Source organism: Mustela lutreola, chromosome X (genome assembly GCF_030435805.1).
Source record: "Mustela lutreola isolate mMusLut2 chromosome X, mMusLut2.pri, whole genome shotgun sequence".
In the NCBI taxonomy this organism is placed as follows: Eukaryota; Metazoa; Chordata; class Mammalia; order Carnivora; family Mustelidae; genus Mustela; species Mustela lutreola.
Genome location: NC_081308.1, coordinates 92,936,540 through 92,954,307, shown reverse-complemented (window position 1 = coordinate 92,954,307; position 17,768 = coordinate 92,936,540). Strand labels below are relative to the sequence as shown.

General features: G+C 38.0%; 1 protein-coding gene across 5 annotated transcripts in view; it reads right to left on the bottom strand.

Annotated features, from left to right (window-relative positions):
• The window catches only part of ATG4A (autophagy related 4A cysteine peptidase), a 54,233-nt gene that overhangs the window by 25,424 nt on the left and 11,041 nt on the right, over positions 1-17,768 (bottom strand). The gene's annotated exons all lie outside the window — the stretch shown is intronic.

Genomic DNA, 17,768 nt, shown 5'->3' with positions numbered 1-17,768 from the left:
TAATATACAACATAAGGAATATAGTCAATAATATTGGGATAACTTTGTACAGTGACAGATGGTAATTAGGCCTATCGAGGTGATTATTTCATAAATTATATCAAAATATCAAAAACATCAAAATACTAGGCTATACACCTGAAACTAATAGATTTATTGTGTGTCAAATATAATTCCATAAAGAAAGAAAGCGACACAGAAGGCAACAAATGATTAATTCCAACTTGGGGGTGAGTGGGCCTTCTACAACCTAGAGAAGGTAGTATCTGAGCTGAGCCTTAATAGAAATGAGTTATAAGTGGGAAGGGGGAAGGGAAGAAATTCCTGGTTGAGGGAACATCAAAAGGATTTGGCAAGCAACTGAATGTGGGGTGGGGCTGGTGGGGGGGGCGGAGAGAGAGAAAGAGAGATACAGAGAGAGAGAGGGAGGGAGGAAGACAAAAATAACCTGCAATTTGGAAGTGTGGATGATTAAATTGGAGCAGAAAAACAAGATGTGGGGTAGGGAGATAAAGTGTGATCTAACCAGAACATGTAGGACTCATGGGTTTGGTTGACAGAAGGAGGGCAGGGTTAAAAAAAAAAAAAAAAAAGTGGAGGAAGTCAACCTGCACGGGGATTATGAAGAGGGACATGGCAGACAGCAGGTGGATTAGCAGAGCCTCGGGAGGCAGGTAGAATTCAAAACAACAAAGTCAGCCTAAAATGTGCCTTCATCCTCCTCCTTCTGGGTCCACTTAGTGTTCTGGCCTCGCAAGCCTCTGCCCACCCAGGCACAGGCCCTTCCCATCTGCATTTCTCTCCCTCCCACTGCCCTGCTTTCCTGACAACCAAGGACCTAGAAAATAGAGAACTGGACAACAATCCTCATCATTTCAAGAGGGACTATCACGTCCCAAACAGCAAGTTTTCTTGAATGTATTCAGCAAATCAAATCCTAGAGATGCTGGGTTGTCAAATAGTGCAAAAGACATAAGGGTTTCTCTACACCACTATAAACTTTGGCACCCCAAGGAAACATTTATCATTTTAGACTTACAATGCAGAATCTTAACCAAAGGGTTAGGCTTCAGTGGGACTTTATGACTTAAGGAGATTCTATTTAACTGACTGGTGCTGGTGGTGGTGGAGAGCAGGAGGCTGTGCCTGACAAATTTCAGGGCAAGTCCACAAAGGGATAACCAGTCCAGTTGCCGAGGGACCATTGTTTAGTGACTGAGAAATGGCAGTACCCTCTACAGCTAGAAAAACCAACTGGACCATAAATAACTTGGCCCCACAAAATAGAACATTTCTTACAGATTTTGGTCAATTCATCCTACTGATAATGGTGGTAAGAATCAAATGAAATGCAAAATTGGACTCTCTGGTTTTCCTTTAAAGTGATTCTTTTTAGGGTGCCTGGGTGGTTCAGTGAGTTAAGCCTCCGACTCTTGATTTCAGCTCAGGTCGTGACCTCAGGGTCATGAGATCGAGCCCTGCCTCTGGCTCTGCACTCAGCGGGGAGTCTGCTTGAGATTCTCTCTCTTCCTTTCCCTCTGCTCCTCCCCTGCCGCTCTAAAATAAAAATAAATAAATCTTTAAAGGGATTTTAAAAAAAAAACTCATTGCCTCTTTAAGTATATTTTTGTTGTTCTCATTTCAGGACAAATTATTGTCTGTTTTCTGCTGACTGAAGCACATTTAGAAACACCCATGAAGAAATGGGATTCCATGCATGAACTGCTAAGGAATACACCTACCACTCAGATCACTGCCCCTCTAAATTGCTGCCCCTTTTTGCTTTTGGCAACATAACTCTGCTCTTTTTGAGGATATTCCTTTTTTTTTTTCCTCAGAAGAATAAAAAGATGCCACTTTGGTAAGGCTTATCTTCATTGATAAGACAAAGAAGGCAGGACATTGGATGGATGGATGGATGGAAGGATGGACAAAAAGTATATGATTGGCTTTATAATTCAAGACTTGAGGCAACTATCCCACAAACTGAGGTGAGAATCACCTTGATTATCAAGAGGTTTTTTTGTTAAGACTCAATCTACTGGGGCGCCTGGGTGGCTCAGTGGGTTAAGCCGCTGCCTTCGGCTCAGGTCGTGATCTCAGGGTCCTGGGATCGAGTCCCACATCGGGCTCTCTGTTCAGCAGGGGGCCTGCTTCCCTTCCTCTCTCTGCCTGCCTCTCTGCCTACTTGTGATCTCTCTCTGTCAAATAAATAAATAAAATCTTTAAAAAAAAAAAAAGACTCAATCTACTTAGTGCAAAGCGTGGTTGTATTCCCAAGGAGTATAAGTTGCTGTCATATAGTGGGTCCAAAAAAAGCCCCCATGGTATTGTGCCTTTGATTTTGGACAGTGTCCAAATCAAAAGACCAGGAATGCTCAAATATAGAGCTCCTGATTCATGTGGGGATCAAGATATCATGAAAATGTTTTGCCAAAATGAAGAATGTATCATGCAGTATTTCTCTAACATAAAAAAATGTGGGGCCACCTGGGTGGCTCAGTCAGTTAAACATCAGACTCTGGATTTCAGCTTGGGTCACGATCTCAGGGTCATGGGATCAAGGCTCAGTTCAGGCTCTGTGCTGGGCATGAATCCTACTTAAGATTCTCTCTCTCCTTCTCCCTTTGCCCCCTCACCCCGCATGTGCACATGTGTGCTCTCTCTCTCTCTAAACAAAAACAAAAACAAATAAACAAACAAAAACTAAAAACAAAAACAAAATGTGGTTTTTATGGCAGGTGAAGAAAAGGAGGAATCACCCTTCTCCCCTCTCAAAAATAGCTCTAGCCAAAAAACCCTAAAATTTATGTTCTAGTCCTACCCTGCCACCAACTAGCTGTGTGACCATGGAGAACTTACTGCAGTTCTTTGGGCCTTAGATTCTCCATCTATAAAATGAGCAGTATGTTTTTCAAACAGCACATCATAACTCCTCAGCAGGCTATGAACTCTACACAATGGGTCACAATCAGCATTTCTTTAAAAAAAAAACATTAAATACAACAGAAAAATATTAGAACATATCACATGTAATAAGGATTTGTACCATTTCATGAGACTCATTTGTGTGTAAATAAACGGGGCAGCAATACATAATGTATTTCCTATTGTACTGTTGGATCAAAAAAGTTAGAAAGCCAGTGGTCTAGACCTATACTGTCCATACAGTAGCCACTAGCTATATGCAGCTGCTCACATTTAAATTACCTAAAATTAAATACAACCAAAATGTAAGTTACTCAGCTGCACTAGCCCCATTTCAAGCACTCAACAGCCACGTGTGGCTATTGGCTACCATACTGGACAGCACAGCTATAACAAATTCTATTGAGCAGGTTTATCCTAACAATGTATCTATGGAGGTAGAGGTAGGGTGGGTTGTTAGGAGGGGTACTTCGGGCTCTGGGGAAAGAAGATGGGTTTACTTGTCTCTCTCTCTCTCTTAAGAGAGTCTGTATGTGAATTTCTAAATAAGTGAGCCAGCAATTATTTACTAAGTTCTGTACTTGGTTCTGTGAGGGATATACAGGAAGTAGCTTCATAAATAGTCACTAAATTTAAATGAGCAATTGAAGGCATCATAAAAGCATAATATCTAAAGATATGAGCCTTACATCCATGAAAAATCTAATAATAAAAGGCACTGCATAAGCAAGTGTTGATAATAACTGAATGTGATCAAAATTCAGAAAAGGGGAAATCAATGAGCATTAGAGCCATCAGAAATGATTTCAAAGAGGACACAGGATTTTAACTGGTGCTTAAATTATTGCTTCAAGTAGGATGAACAGAGTTAAGACAGGAGAAAATTCCAGATTAGGGGAATGCTAGTAAGTATGTGTGGGTCAGAGAGGGGTCTAAATTCTGGAGAATACTGGGCGATGAGATTAGCGACGTGACTCAAGCCTGGATGGTAGAGGGAACGAAGCAAGCTGGTAGAGTCCAAGTCTCAGTCAAGCCACTAACAGCTTTCAGAGCCCTCTCACGTGATGCTTGAGACGGCCTCTTGAGGTATCCAGGGCAAAGATCATTACTTCCAGTTTACAGTTGAAGGAACTGAGTCTCAGAGAGGTGAGGAGTCTTGCCCAGAGTCAGTGAGCTGTATAACCAGGATTCAAACCGACTTAACCTTACTCTCTGTCCAGTATTCTCAACTATACCTTGCTGTTACAATAGAAGCTGGGTCCAAGGCATTGGAGACAAGGGGTAGAAATGAGAAGGTTGTTGTAATAATGCAGACACAAAGCACTGAATCCCTGGCCTAAGGTGGCAAGAAATCAGATGTTCTGGCCATATAACATACTATAAAACAAACTGACAATGCAGTCCCCACTGTTTATAGGGGATAGTAAAAGTAGACTGCCCAAGGCGAGAAGAGTATAATTATTTTTAACTGGAAGTGATCTAAACTACCCCAAAGGAATAAATCTTAGCAATAATATTCATATGCTTTGTCCAGATTTTTCCAGACATCTGAAGGCAATGTTTTGGACACGGTTCCTAAGCAAACAACTCTTTATGTGTCTATGCATTTTTATGAGCCTTTTCTGTCTTGCTAGTGTTTCCTTCCTCTGTCCATTTCAATGTTCATTTCTCAGAACTAATTGGTCATATGATCTCTTACTCATCGAGATTTCCAGTGAGAAAGGACTAGTGCAAAAAGGTCAAGGAGCTACAGGCCTTGAAGTTTTTCCATGCTATTTGTTTAGTAAAAATAATTATTGGCAATTTAGTTAATAATACTTTACTAAGAAAATATTAAAATACAGCATTATCAGACTAATCTTAGAGGATTGCTTCACCTAGGTCACTGAGCTGCTCAAAAACCTCACCGGGCTTCCAAGATTGCTCCAACTGATAGGAGTTGCATATGAGCTCATCAGCCTGGAATTTAAGGCTCTCTCCTATATGGCCACCTCCTACATTTGTATTTGTTCCCCGCTGCTCATTACTCCTTTCATTACTCTTTTCAGCCAAAAGAAACCATGTGATACATTGGAGGCTCTCTGCTCATTCATGTCCTACTTATACTTAAGTCCTACCTCAAATGCTACTTTCTCTATGAACACTTTGCCCTCAATTTTCCCACCAAGAGAATGGCTTCTTCTAAGCTGCTACAGTCCCTTATTTTTATCTCTTTTATGGCACCGGGCACTTTGTGCTCTAGAGTATTGTTATTTTCAGGCATGTCATATCTCTGTTATTGGGACAAACTCCCACCTCAGTCCATGTAGTGCTTCTCTCCATATTCCCGAAAGCATTGCAATAAGTTGTCCCCCTAAGCCCCATCAAATGTTTATAGGATGAATAGGCACACTGACAAAAGTTGACAAGCTGGTTTATATGTCTGTGCAAACATCCATTTAACAATCCTTTGTGGAGGACCTACCATATGACTGACATTGTACAAGGCCTTGGGGAGAGTAACACATGTTAAGCAACTGTTAAGTCTGTTGGGAAGAGAGAAGGAGAGTTCATTTTTATGCAGTATGGTCAGTGTTGGCAGGTGGAGCTAAGGAAGCACAGCAGAGGACCATCTAAGCCAGCCTGGGTACACAGAAGGCTTGGGGAAGAGAGATGATGACAGGACTTAGCCTTAAATGATCAGAGTTAAACAAATATGGTAGAAGGATGTTCCAGGCAGAAGAACAGCTTGGACCCAAATGCCAAGGGCTGAGAGACTGTGCAACAGTGAGGCCACATGGAAACTGTCAGGGGTTGAGGCTGGAAAAACAAACAAGCCCAGGAGATGTTGGCCTTGGAAGCCTTGGTTAGGCTTCTGACTTAACCCAGGCTTCCTGGAGTCCCTGAATGCTTTCAAACACACTCAGGAGGAAGTCTGGGCATCTCCCTATGAGCAGAATAGAAACAGTGCAACAAGTAATTGCCTGTAATACCAATCTTAGTTGTTGGTTTTTAAACATTATCAAATTAGCTTCTGTTAAGGAAAAAAAAAAAAAAGCCTAAAGTGACCATCTTTGTCAAGGAAGGGGAGAAGGTGGATCTCTGTCTTGGGGCACGCTCACTGGCATAGCACAATGGCAAAAACTCTGGAGTCCTCCCCAGGAACAGTAACTCTCCACTTCATTTAGGGCACTTGCCCAGGTTTTCGCCTCTGTTTACAATCACCTCACCCACTTCCCAGACCACGGGAGTTTTCTCCACACCCTTTCAACATCACACTTCATTAGGAAATACTGCCAGCAGGCATATGATGTTTAAAAATTCTTTACCTTTGATGTCATGTAAAACTATACTGCCAGAGTTCAGTTTTTGGATTGCATAAAATTATACATGTACCTTCACTTTCAAAACAAAAGATGTGTTCCAAGTTAACCCTCGGGTAAAGTTCTGTAAAGTGAACCTGATTTTCCAACACTATTTTGTCATTATTTGCGCTATGGTGCCCCAAGAAGAGACAACTGTACTCCATCTCAAAAAGATGGAGCTTGGGTGCCTGGGTGGCTCAGTGGGTTAAGCCTCTGCCTTCGGCTCAGGTCATGATTTCAGGGTCCGGGGATCAAGTCCCGCATGCAGCTCTCTACTCAGCGGGGAGTCTGCTTCCTTCTCTCTCTCTCTGCCTGTCTCTCTGCCTACTTGTGATCTCTCTCTCTCTGTCAAATAAATAAAATCTTTAAAAAAAATAAAAAGATGCATCTTGCTATAAAATGGCTCCTCATCCCTGTTGTGCACCGTGTATACCAGACACCAGGAAAATAAACATCTATCTGCTGAAAAGCAACCCACCAACCACAGCAAAAATACTCTCTAATAGGGGCATCTGGGTGGCTCAGTGGGTTAAAGCCTCTGCCTTCGGCTTGGGTCATGATCCCAGGGTCCTGGGATTGAGCTCCACATTGGGCTCTCTGCTCAGTAGGGAGCCTGCTTTCCCCCCACCTCTCTCTGCCTGCCTTTCTGCCTACTTGTGATCTGCCAAATAAATAAATAATTAAAATCTTTAAAAAAATACTCTCTAATATCTGCAGGCAGAAAATCTTGATCTGCTAAACAAACACAGATCCGTTTTTAACTCTAAAAGTGGCTCTTCACAAAGTAGGGCTGCTTATAAGATGCCCAGCCATCAGCTCTTTCATTAATACTGACTTAACTTATTCTAAGTTAAAAATGTCTTTTGATTTACTCCACCTACCCTGAAGACTCCACTCCTAGATTTATGTCCAAGAAAAATGAGTGCATGTGTCCACTGAAAGATACGGTAAAAAATGTTCGCAGCAGCTTTATCCATAACATCCAAAGCCTAGAAGCAATCCCAGTGTCCATCAGTGGAATACAATCAACACAGTGTTAGTGTTTGCCCCAAATACATAGGTTGAAGCCCTAATCCCCAGTATGATGGCATTTGGAGGTGGGCCCTTTGGGAGGTAGTTAGGTCATGAGGATAGAATCCCTGTGAGTGTCCCTCAAGTGATTCACAGACCTGGGGATAAAAATATATGTATATAAAAAATATATGTTTATAAAAAATAAAAAATAAAAAAAAAAAAAAAAATAAAAGAAGTCAGACACAAAAAAAAAAAAAAAAAAAAAAAAAAAGAATCCCTGTGAGTGGAATCAGTTCCTGTATAAGGAAAGATACCAGAGAGATGATCTGCCTCCCTCATGTGAAGACACAGCAAGAAGGTAGCCATCTGCAAGCCAGAAAGAGAGACCTCACCAGATACCCAGCCTGCAGATGCCATGACCTTGGGCTTCCCAGCCCCCAGAACTGTGAGAATAAATGTTTGTGGCTTAATCCATTTGGTCTATGAAGGTTGTTACAGCAGCCTGAATGAACTAAGACAAGGTGCATGGATCAACTGTGGCAAACCATTCATAGCAATGGTACAGAGCAAGAAAAAAGAACTAATATTAGGTACAAGACACAGATGAATCTCACAGACGCATTAAACAAAAGAAGTCAGACACAAAATAGTACATACAATATGATTCTGTTCATATAAAGTCTGAAATCGGGCAAAACTAATCTATGATAAAAGCAGTCAGAATAGTTGTTACCTTTGGGAGGTGGTGTTGGCTGGTGGGAAGAGGCAAGATGGAAACTCTGGGACAGCAGAGGTGGGGGAAGAAATGTTATCTTGATCTGGATAGAGGGTACACATATATAAAATTTCACTGAGCTGTACACTTAAGATCTGTGCACTTAGCTGTATGTAAAGAATACCTCAATTCAAGAAAAGAGAAAAAGGTAAGTCTCTATACTGGATTTATTTCTGGTACAGATGGGCAACATAGATCAAAATTATGCTAACAAAATATTTTTTTATCAGGAACAGAGATATAGCTCTAGATTTCTCCACCCCCTCAACACACACACATCAAAGCCAAGTCAAAGTATTTGGGTGCTCCAGATATTACTTAGATGTCAGGCTAATTTATTGGATTTTTCAACTTCTAGTATTCCAAAATGTTATTGATTTTGTAGGCTCACTTTGATTTGATTACAAATTCCCAAACTTACTAATTCTTCTTTTCTACTATAGCATTAGCTGATCTTCATCAGAGAAATATATTGAATTCCCCACTCCCCCTAAAAATGTTAGTGGAAGAAAGTATAGTAGACTGAAGAGAACACTGGCTTATGAATTGGAAGAACTAGGTTCTATTTCTGCTCTGTCTTTTGCTACGTAAGTCACCTTGGGCAACTCTTGTAAACTAAGATTCCCTTTCCTTATCCATAAAATGTCGATAGTATCTTCCCCACAGGGCTATAGTGAGGAGCAAATGAGAGAATGCATATAAACGTGCTTTGTAAACTTTAAATGAGTGTTAATATCCCCAAAGCTAAGTGTTTCTTTAGAACTTGTTCCTGGTTGTGGCCAAGAGAAAATGTACTTAAATGTCAAAGCTTGTACTTCAGTTTCGCACATCTTACATTTCACCAGAGATTTAGGATCAGCAAGTGCACTCAATTTCTAACATCTCTGAAAAGTTGGAATGATTCCATGATAATGAATACTGAAAATAGACGTGTACAGGGAAGCAGGATGAAGAACTGTTCCCAATTATGACTTTTAAGTCTATCTCTAGTGTATTCTCCATTATATTCAGTTCATACTTCTAGAACTTTGAACTGTTTCTGCAACACTCATGCCATGGTTCCCCCTCTCTGTTATGAATTTCACAATAACTATCCCTAAAGGCTGTTCCCATTTCTACTTTCTGCCATCCACCATGACCACGATAGCAAAATTTAAAAATACTCCCCACTCTGAGCTCCTCGTCAGAGACCTGAGTAGTCCTGGTCAGAAAGCCCCAAATAGAAAACGCCGTTTCTTAAGTGTCACCTTTTGATGTTTGGTTCTCTGATGACGGGAAGTGATATAGGCCAGAGTTGCCTCAGACTGCTTCCTGTCACCAACTATCTTTTCCATCAGATCCAGCAAGAAATGTCTGACTGGAGAGTCATGCAAGTGTGAGAGGAGCTAGACAGAAGGAAAAACGACGAATGATTTGGTTTCAATGTCCCCAGTGGTTCTCGTTCCTGCAGATTTTGTTCTTAGTCTCAGAGTTAAGTTTGCCAAACTAGAGCAAACCTACAGATAAACAAACAAAAAAGACTAGAGAAGGTAAATCCTGAAGTTTTCAAGACCCTTGAGAAGCATTCCCTTCAGGCATTGAGTCCCAGTTTAGAGCTCTTCCGCGAACCTTCTGAACAAGGGGATAAAAACTGATTTTATAGAAGTAGATTGACAACAGCAAAAAGGGCCAGCTGACAAGGAAACAGACAGAACATCATAAAAAAACTAATATGGAGTCATATACTCACACACACATACAATGATTAAATGGTCTGGGACCATGCAGTGAAGGGACAACCATTGAATCATATTTCAACAGGCCTTAGAATACCATTGCATTATAGCATATAATAACTGATAGTCATAACAATGGTCCTCACTCAAAAAATTAGATTATGCCCATAAAAGCTGTATAAGAAATCAGAGGAGTAAATTGCTTCTTGGTTGTTTTTTTTTCCCCCCTCTTTGGGGAATTCCATTCATGATAGTGAAAATGTTAAAAGCTTACAGAGCTTAGAGGGAATCATGAGCCATTTAGAAAGTTGTTTATTCAAAATGCCTTTTCCCCAGAAAGAGTGAGGTAACTGAGATTCTACTTTAGTTGGTAAGATGAGATGAATGCTGGTTGTATAACAGACACAAGTGTTATCAGGAGGTCAGAAAAAGGAGATGAGCCTGGGATAGCATAATCAGAGAAGGCTTCACTGAGGAGCCAGGGCTGGGTTTGCTTTGAGGTCCCTCTCCACCCAAAGCCTGGTTCTGCCTTCCTTTATTGCCATCATTAAGCAGTCCTACCAGGGTCTCAAGTTTAGAGTCACTAAAAAAGACTAGTTTTAAGGGAAATGTAGTGATAGTGAATAAAAAGAAAAATGGCAGGCAGACCCTGTACCATAAAGGAGCTTGCTGATGCCTTAATGTCCGAATAAGCAGAGCCTCTGGTATGGGTGGCAATTGTGCCAAGCAGCAAATAATTTCTGGGAACCATGGATGGGGTACCATTCATACTCTGAAACTACTGGAAAAGCAAGGTTTAACAAAGAATTTTTACTTGATAGTCTAATTTTATTTAGTGTATACAAATATACCAGTGGGAGACTACAAAACATTACTGAAAGAAATTAAAGATGACACAAACAAATGGAAAGACATCTGTGTTCATGGGTTGAAAGACCTAATATTGTTAAGATAGCCATATGACCTAAAGCAACCTACAGATTCAAAACAATTCCTTAAAATCCCTCTACCCACCTCCCCTCTGGTAACCATCAGTTTGTTCTCTATAGTTAAGAGTCTGTTTCTTAGTTTCTCTCTCCCCATTTTTTTCCATTGCACATTTGTTTTGTTTCTTAAATTCCACATGAGTGAGATTATATGGTATTTGTCTTTCTCTGCCTTATTTTGCTTAGCATTATACTATACTCTAGCTCAATCCAGATGTTGCAAATGGCAAGAGTTCATTCTTTTTTCATGGCTGAATAATATTCCATTATATATAATGTATAAATGTATTATATATACATGTAAATACATATATATGTATATACATATACATACACACACACATATATATACAATTTCTTCATCCATCTATTGATGGACCCTTGGGCTGCTTCCATATCATGCTATTATAAATAACGTTACTATAAACATAAAGGTGCATGTATTCTTTTGAATTAGTGTTTTTGTATTTGGGGGGGTAAATATGCAGTAGTGCAGTTACTACATAGGGTAGTTCTAGTTTTGACTTTTAAAAAAGATTTTTAAAATTTATTTATTTTATAGAGAGAGTGGGAGAGTAGGGGGAGGGGTGCTGGGGAGGGAGAGGGAGAGAATCTCAAGCAAACTCCATGCTGAGTGCAGAGCCTGATACAGAGCTTGATCTCACAACCCTGAGATCATGATCTGAGCTGAAACTAAAGAGTCAGACATTTAACGGATTGAGCCACCTAGGCGACCCTCTGTTTTAACTTTTTGAGGAAACTACATACCATTTTCAACAGTGGCTGCACCACTTTTCATTCACACCAGTGGTGCATGAGTATTCCTTTTTCTCCACACCCTCACCAACACTTGTTGTTTCTTGTTTTTTTTTTTTTTTTTTTTTTTTTTTTAACCATTCTGACAGATATCTCACTGAAGTTTTGATTTGCATTTCCTTGATGATGAGCGATGCTAAACATCTTTCCATGCATCTGTTGGTCATCTGGATGTCTCTTCTTTAGAGAAATGTCTGTTCATGTCTTCTGCCCATTTTTAATTACATTATTCATGTTTTAGGCATTGAGTTTTATAAGTTCTTTATATATTTTAGATACTAACCCATTATCAGAGATGTCATTTGAAAATATCTTCTCCCACTCAGTAGGTTTTTAGTTTTGTTGACTGTTTCCTTCTCTGTGCAGAAGCTTTTCATTTTGATGTCATCCCAATAGTTTATTTTTGCTTTTATTTCCCTTGTCGCAGTAGATAAATCTAGAAAAATGTTGCTATGGCCAATGTCAGAGATATTACTGCCTGTGCTCTCTAAAACTTCTATGGTTTCAGGTCTCACATTTAGGTCTTTATTCCATTTTTTGAGTTTATTTTTATGTATGGTGTAAGAAAGTGATCTAATTTCATTCTTTTGGATGTAGCACACCAGTTTTCCCAATACCATTTATTGAAGAGACTGTCTTTTTCCCTGCTTTGTCAAAGATTAATTGATAATATAATTATGTGCTTATTTCTGGGTTTTCTATTCTTTGCATTGATCTATGTGGCTATATTAGTATCAGTACCATACCATCTTGATCACTACAGCTTTGTAATATAACCTGAAGTCCAGAATTGTGATGCCTTCAGCTGTCCTTTTCTTTTTCAAGGTTGTTTTCATTTTTATCATGAATGGATGTTGTACTTTGTCAAATGTGTTTTCTGCATCTATTGAAATGATATATGGTTTTTATCCTTTCTTTTACTGAAGTGATGTATCACATAGATTGATTTATGAATATTGAACCACTCTTGCATCCCAGAAATAAAGCCCACTTGCTCATGGTAAATGATTTTTTAATGTATTGTTGGATTCAGTTTATTAGTATCTTGTTGAGGATTTTTGCATCTATGTTCATCAGAAATACTGGCTTGTAGTTCTCATTTTTTTGTGGTGTCTTTATCTGGTTTTGGTATCAAGGCAATACTGACTTCACAGAATAAATTTGGAGCTTTTCCTTCTTCTTCTATATTTTAGACTGTTTGAGAAGTATGGGTATTCAAACTTTAAATGTCTGGTAGAATTTACCTGTGAAGCTCTTTGGTCCTGGACTTTTGTTTGTTGGGAGTTTTTTGAATACTGATTCAATCTCCTTGCTGGTAATTACCAAATTTTCTATTTCTTCGTGCTTCAGTTTTGCTAGGTTATATGTTTCTAGAAATTTATCCATTTCTTCTGGGTTATCTAATTTGTTGGCATATAGTTTTTCATAATATTCTCTTACAATTGTTTGTGTTTCTGCGGTGTTGGTTGCTATTTCTTCTCTTTTGTTTGTGATTTTGTTTATTTAAGTCCTCCCCCCCTTTTTTTGATGAGTCTGGCTAGAGGTTTATCAATTACTAATAGGTGGTTTTTTAAAAAATGTCAATAAAATTGACAACCTTTAGCTGCATTAGCTAAGAAAATAGAATACCCAGATAAATAAAATCAGATATGAAAGAGGAAATATCATAAACAATGACACAGAAATTAAAAGGATTATCAGAAACTACTATGAACAATGATATGCCAACAAATTGGACAAACAAAAAGAAATGGTTAAATTCCTAAATGTATACAACTTATCAATACGAAACTGTGAAGAAACAGAAAATCTGAACAGAAGTATAGCTAGTAAGGAGATTGATTCAGTCATCAAAAAACTCCAAACAAATAAAAACCTAGGCCCAGATGGATTCACTGGTGAACTCTATCAAACAGTAAAAGAAGAATTAACATCTTTTAAAGTATTAACTTCATTAATTTTAATTTTATTTATCTATTTACTTATTTATTTAAAGAGAGAGAGTGTGCAAGCAGGGTGTGACGGGCAGAGGAAAAGGGAAAGATCCTTACACAAACTTTGTGCTCAGCACAGAGCCTGATGAGGGGCTCGATCTCATTACTGTGAGATCATGACCTGAGGCAAAATCAAGAGTCAGATGCTTAACCAATTGAGCCACCAGGTACCCTGAAAGAATTAACTTTAAATTCACTCTTTAAGTTAAAAACATTTATTCTTTTTAAAAAATAAGTTCTGAAGCCAATTTTTCTTAAACTCTTCCAAAAAACTGAAAAGGAGGGAACACTTCCAAACTCTTTGTGAGGCCACCCCTACCCTGATACCAAAACAAGAAAAGGACACTATAGGAAATGAAAATTGCAGACCAATTTCTCTGATAAATATAGATGCAAAAATCTTCAAAAATATGAGCAAGCCAAATTCAATAACATATTTTTAAATATTATACACCACAACTAAGTAGGATTTCTCCCTGGGATGTCAGGATGACCCAACATATGCAAATCAATCAATGTGATACACCATATTAACAGAATGGGGGGAGGAATCACATGATCATCTCAACAGATTCAGATTAGGCATCCGACAAAATTCAACACCTTTTCATGTTGAAAAGTTGAGTATTCTAAATTCAACAAACTAAGAATAAAAGTAAATTACCTCAAAATAATAAATGTCATGTATAAAAAGTCTACAGATAACATCATACTCAATGGTGAAAAACTGAAAGCTTTCCTCTAAGATCAGGAATGAGACAAGGATATGCAGTGTCACCATTTCTATTCAGTCTAGTACTAAAAGCCCTAGCCAGAGCAATTAGGCAAAATAAATAAATAACATTTAAATCAGAAAGAAAGGAAAATTAGCTTTTTTGTACATGATATAACCTTATATGTAAAAACCCTAAAGACTCCACAAAAATTGTTCGAGTAATTGAATTGAGCATGTAATCTAAATATTTTTATAGGATACAAAATAAACATACAAAAAAATCAGTCAGGGGCACCTGGGTGGCTCAGTGGGTTAAAGCCTCTGCCTTCAGCTCAGGTCATGATCCCAGGGTCCTGGGATCAAGCCCCACACTGGGCTCTCTGCTTGGCTGGGAGCCTGCTTCCCTTCCTCTCTCTCTGCCTGTCTCTCTGCCTACTTGTGATCTCTGTCTGTCAAATAAATAAATAAAATCTTTTTAAAAAATCAGTCATATTTCCATCTAATAGCAATGAACTATCTGAAAAAAATTATTTAGAAAAGGATTCTATTAAAATAGAATGAAAATAATAAAAGTTACAAATAAATTTAACTAAGGAGGTGACCGACTTGTATACTATAAATTATACAAAGCATTCCTGAAAGGAACTTAAAGGCACAAATAAATTGCGAGACATCCCATGTTCACGGATTGGAAGACAATACTGTGCAAACATCCACACTATCCAAATCAATCTACACACTGAATGTGATCCCTTTCAAAATCCTGGTGGCATTTTTATAGAAAAAAAAATTATCCTAAAATTCATATGAAACCACAAAGGATCTCAAATAGCCGAAAGAATTCTGAGAAAGAAAAACAAAGCTAGAGGCCACACATTTCCTAATTTCAAGATATATTGCAAGGTTATAGCAATCAAAAGAGTATGGCACTAGCATAAAGATAGACACATGGGCCAATGGAATAGAACACAGTGCCCAGAAATAAACTCATACACATGAGTTTATTTAAAATTATCTTTGTCAAATTATCTTTGACAAGGGTGCCAAGAGTACACAATGAAGAAAGGATAGGCTTTTCAACAGTGTTGGGGAAAGGACATCCACATGCAAAAGAAAAATGGGGCCCTTATTGTAGACCATATGCAAAAATCAGCTAAAAATTAAAGGTTTCAACGTAGGCCCTAAAACTATAAAATGCCTTGAAAAAAACAGGGAAAAATCTTCATGACATTGATCTTGGCAATGAATTCTTAAATATGACACTAAAAGCACAGGCAACCAAAGCATAAACAGATAGGTGGGACTACATCAAACTAAAAAGCTTCTGTTCAGCAAAGTTAACAACCAACAGAATGAAAAGACAACCTACAGAATAGAAGAAAATACTTTTAAACCATATATCTGATAAGGTGTTAATATCCAAAATATGTAAGGAACCCCTATAACTCAATAGCAAAAAAAAAAATTTAAAAAATAATAAATAAATAAATAAATAAATAAATGACTTTACTTAAAACTGAGCAAAGGATTTGGAGAGATATTTTTCCAAAGAAGATATACAAATAGCCAACAGGTATATGAAAAGATGCTCAACATCACTAATTGTCAGGGAAATGCTAATCAAAACTACAATCAAATATCACCTCACACTTATTAGGATGGCTATTACTTTAAAAAAAAAGAGAAAGAACAAGTGTTGGTGAGTATATGGAGAAACTGGAAGCCTTGTACACTGTTGGTGAGAATGAGCAAATGGAAGAGCTGCTATGTAAAACACTATGGCAGTTCCTCAAAAAATTACCAATGAAACTACCATATGATCCAGCAATCCCATTTCTGGATATTTATGCAAAAGAACAAAGATCAGGACTTGGAAAAGATATTTGCACTGCCATGTTATTTGCAGCATTATCTACAATAGCCAAGAGGTAGAAATAATCTAAATGTCCATCGATAGATGAATGGATAAAGAAAATGTGGTATATACATACATTAGAATATTAGTCTGCCATATAAATAGAAATCCTGTCACATGCTACAACGTGAACGAAACTTGAAGACATGCTGAGTGAAATGAGATAGTCACAGAATAACAAATACTGCCTCGTTCTGCTTACATGAGGTATCTGAAGTATTCAAACTCAAAGAAACAGAAATTAGAACAACAGAGGTTGCCAGGGGCTGGGTGGAGGGGGAATTAGGGTGTTACTGTTCAATGGGTATAGTGTTTCAGCCATACCAAGATGAGAAAGTTCTAGAAATCTGCCAGACAACTTCATGCCTATAGTTAATACTGTAATGTACACTTAAAAATGTGCTGACAGTGGATCTTATATTACGTATTATTTACAGCAATAAAACATACGTGACATGCCGCTAAACCACTGATGAGCGGGAAATTTATAGCACTAAGTATGTACCTTAGAAAGGAGGAAAAGTCTCAAATTTAAAAATCTAACTTCCCATTTTTTAAGGGAAGTTTTTTTCCCTTAAAAAGCAAAATAAACCCAAAGGAAGCAAAAGGAAGGAAATAATAGGTAAGACCAGAAATCAACAAGATTGAAAAATAAAAATCAATGAAATAAAGAGCTGATTCTTTGAAAAGGTCAATAAAATCAATAGCTCTCTAGCAAGAGTGACAAACTGAAAAAAGAGATATAGATATAAATTAATACCAGAATGAGATAGGGGATATCACTAGAGACTCCACAAACTCCAAAAAGATAATAAGGGAATACTACAAACAAATGTATACATATAAATGTTACAATTTAGATAGACTGGACCACTTCCTTGAAAACTGTAAACATATACTCACTCAGTATGAAGAAGCAGCTCTATGACTAATACAGGAAATTGAATCTCCAGGCCCAGATGGTCACACTGGAGAATTTTTCCAACCACTTGAAGGAGAATTAATAGTGATATTATGCAATCTTTTCCAGAAAATAGAAGAATGAATATTTCCCAACTCTTATGAGGCCAATATTTCCTTAAACTAAGATCAGACAGACTGTACAAAAAATCAGATAACAAGCCAATATCATTCATGAATACCGACACAAAAATCCTTAACAAAATATTAGCAAATGGAATTCTTCAATATATAAAGAAATTTATACACTACATGACCAAGTGGGTTTATTCGAGGGATGCAAGGCTGGTTCAGTATTTGACAATCAATCAATGTAATCCACCATATTATGACAAAATGAGAAAACTAATATGGTCTAATATCAATTGATACAGAAAAAGCTATTTAACAAAATTCAACACTCATTCATGATAAAAATACTCAGAAAACTGGAAATTGAAAGGGAACTGCCTCAACCTTACTTTTTTTAAAGATTTATTTATTTGAAAACAAGAGAGAGTGAGTGGGGAAGGGGCAGAAGGAGAGAATCTCAAGTAGACTCCCCACTGAGCACAGAGCCAGATACAGGGCTTGATCCCAGGACCCATGAGATCATGACCTGAGCCA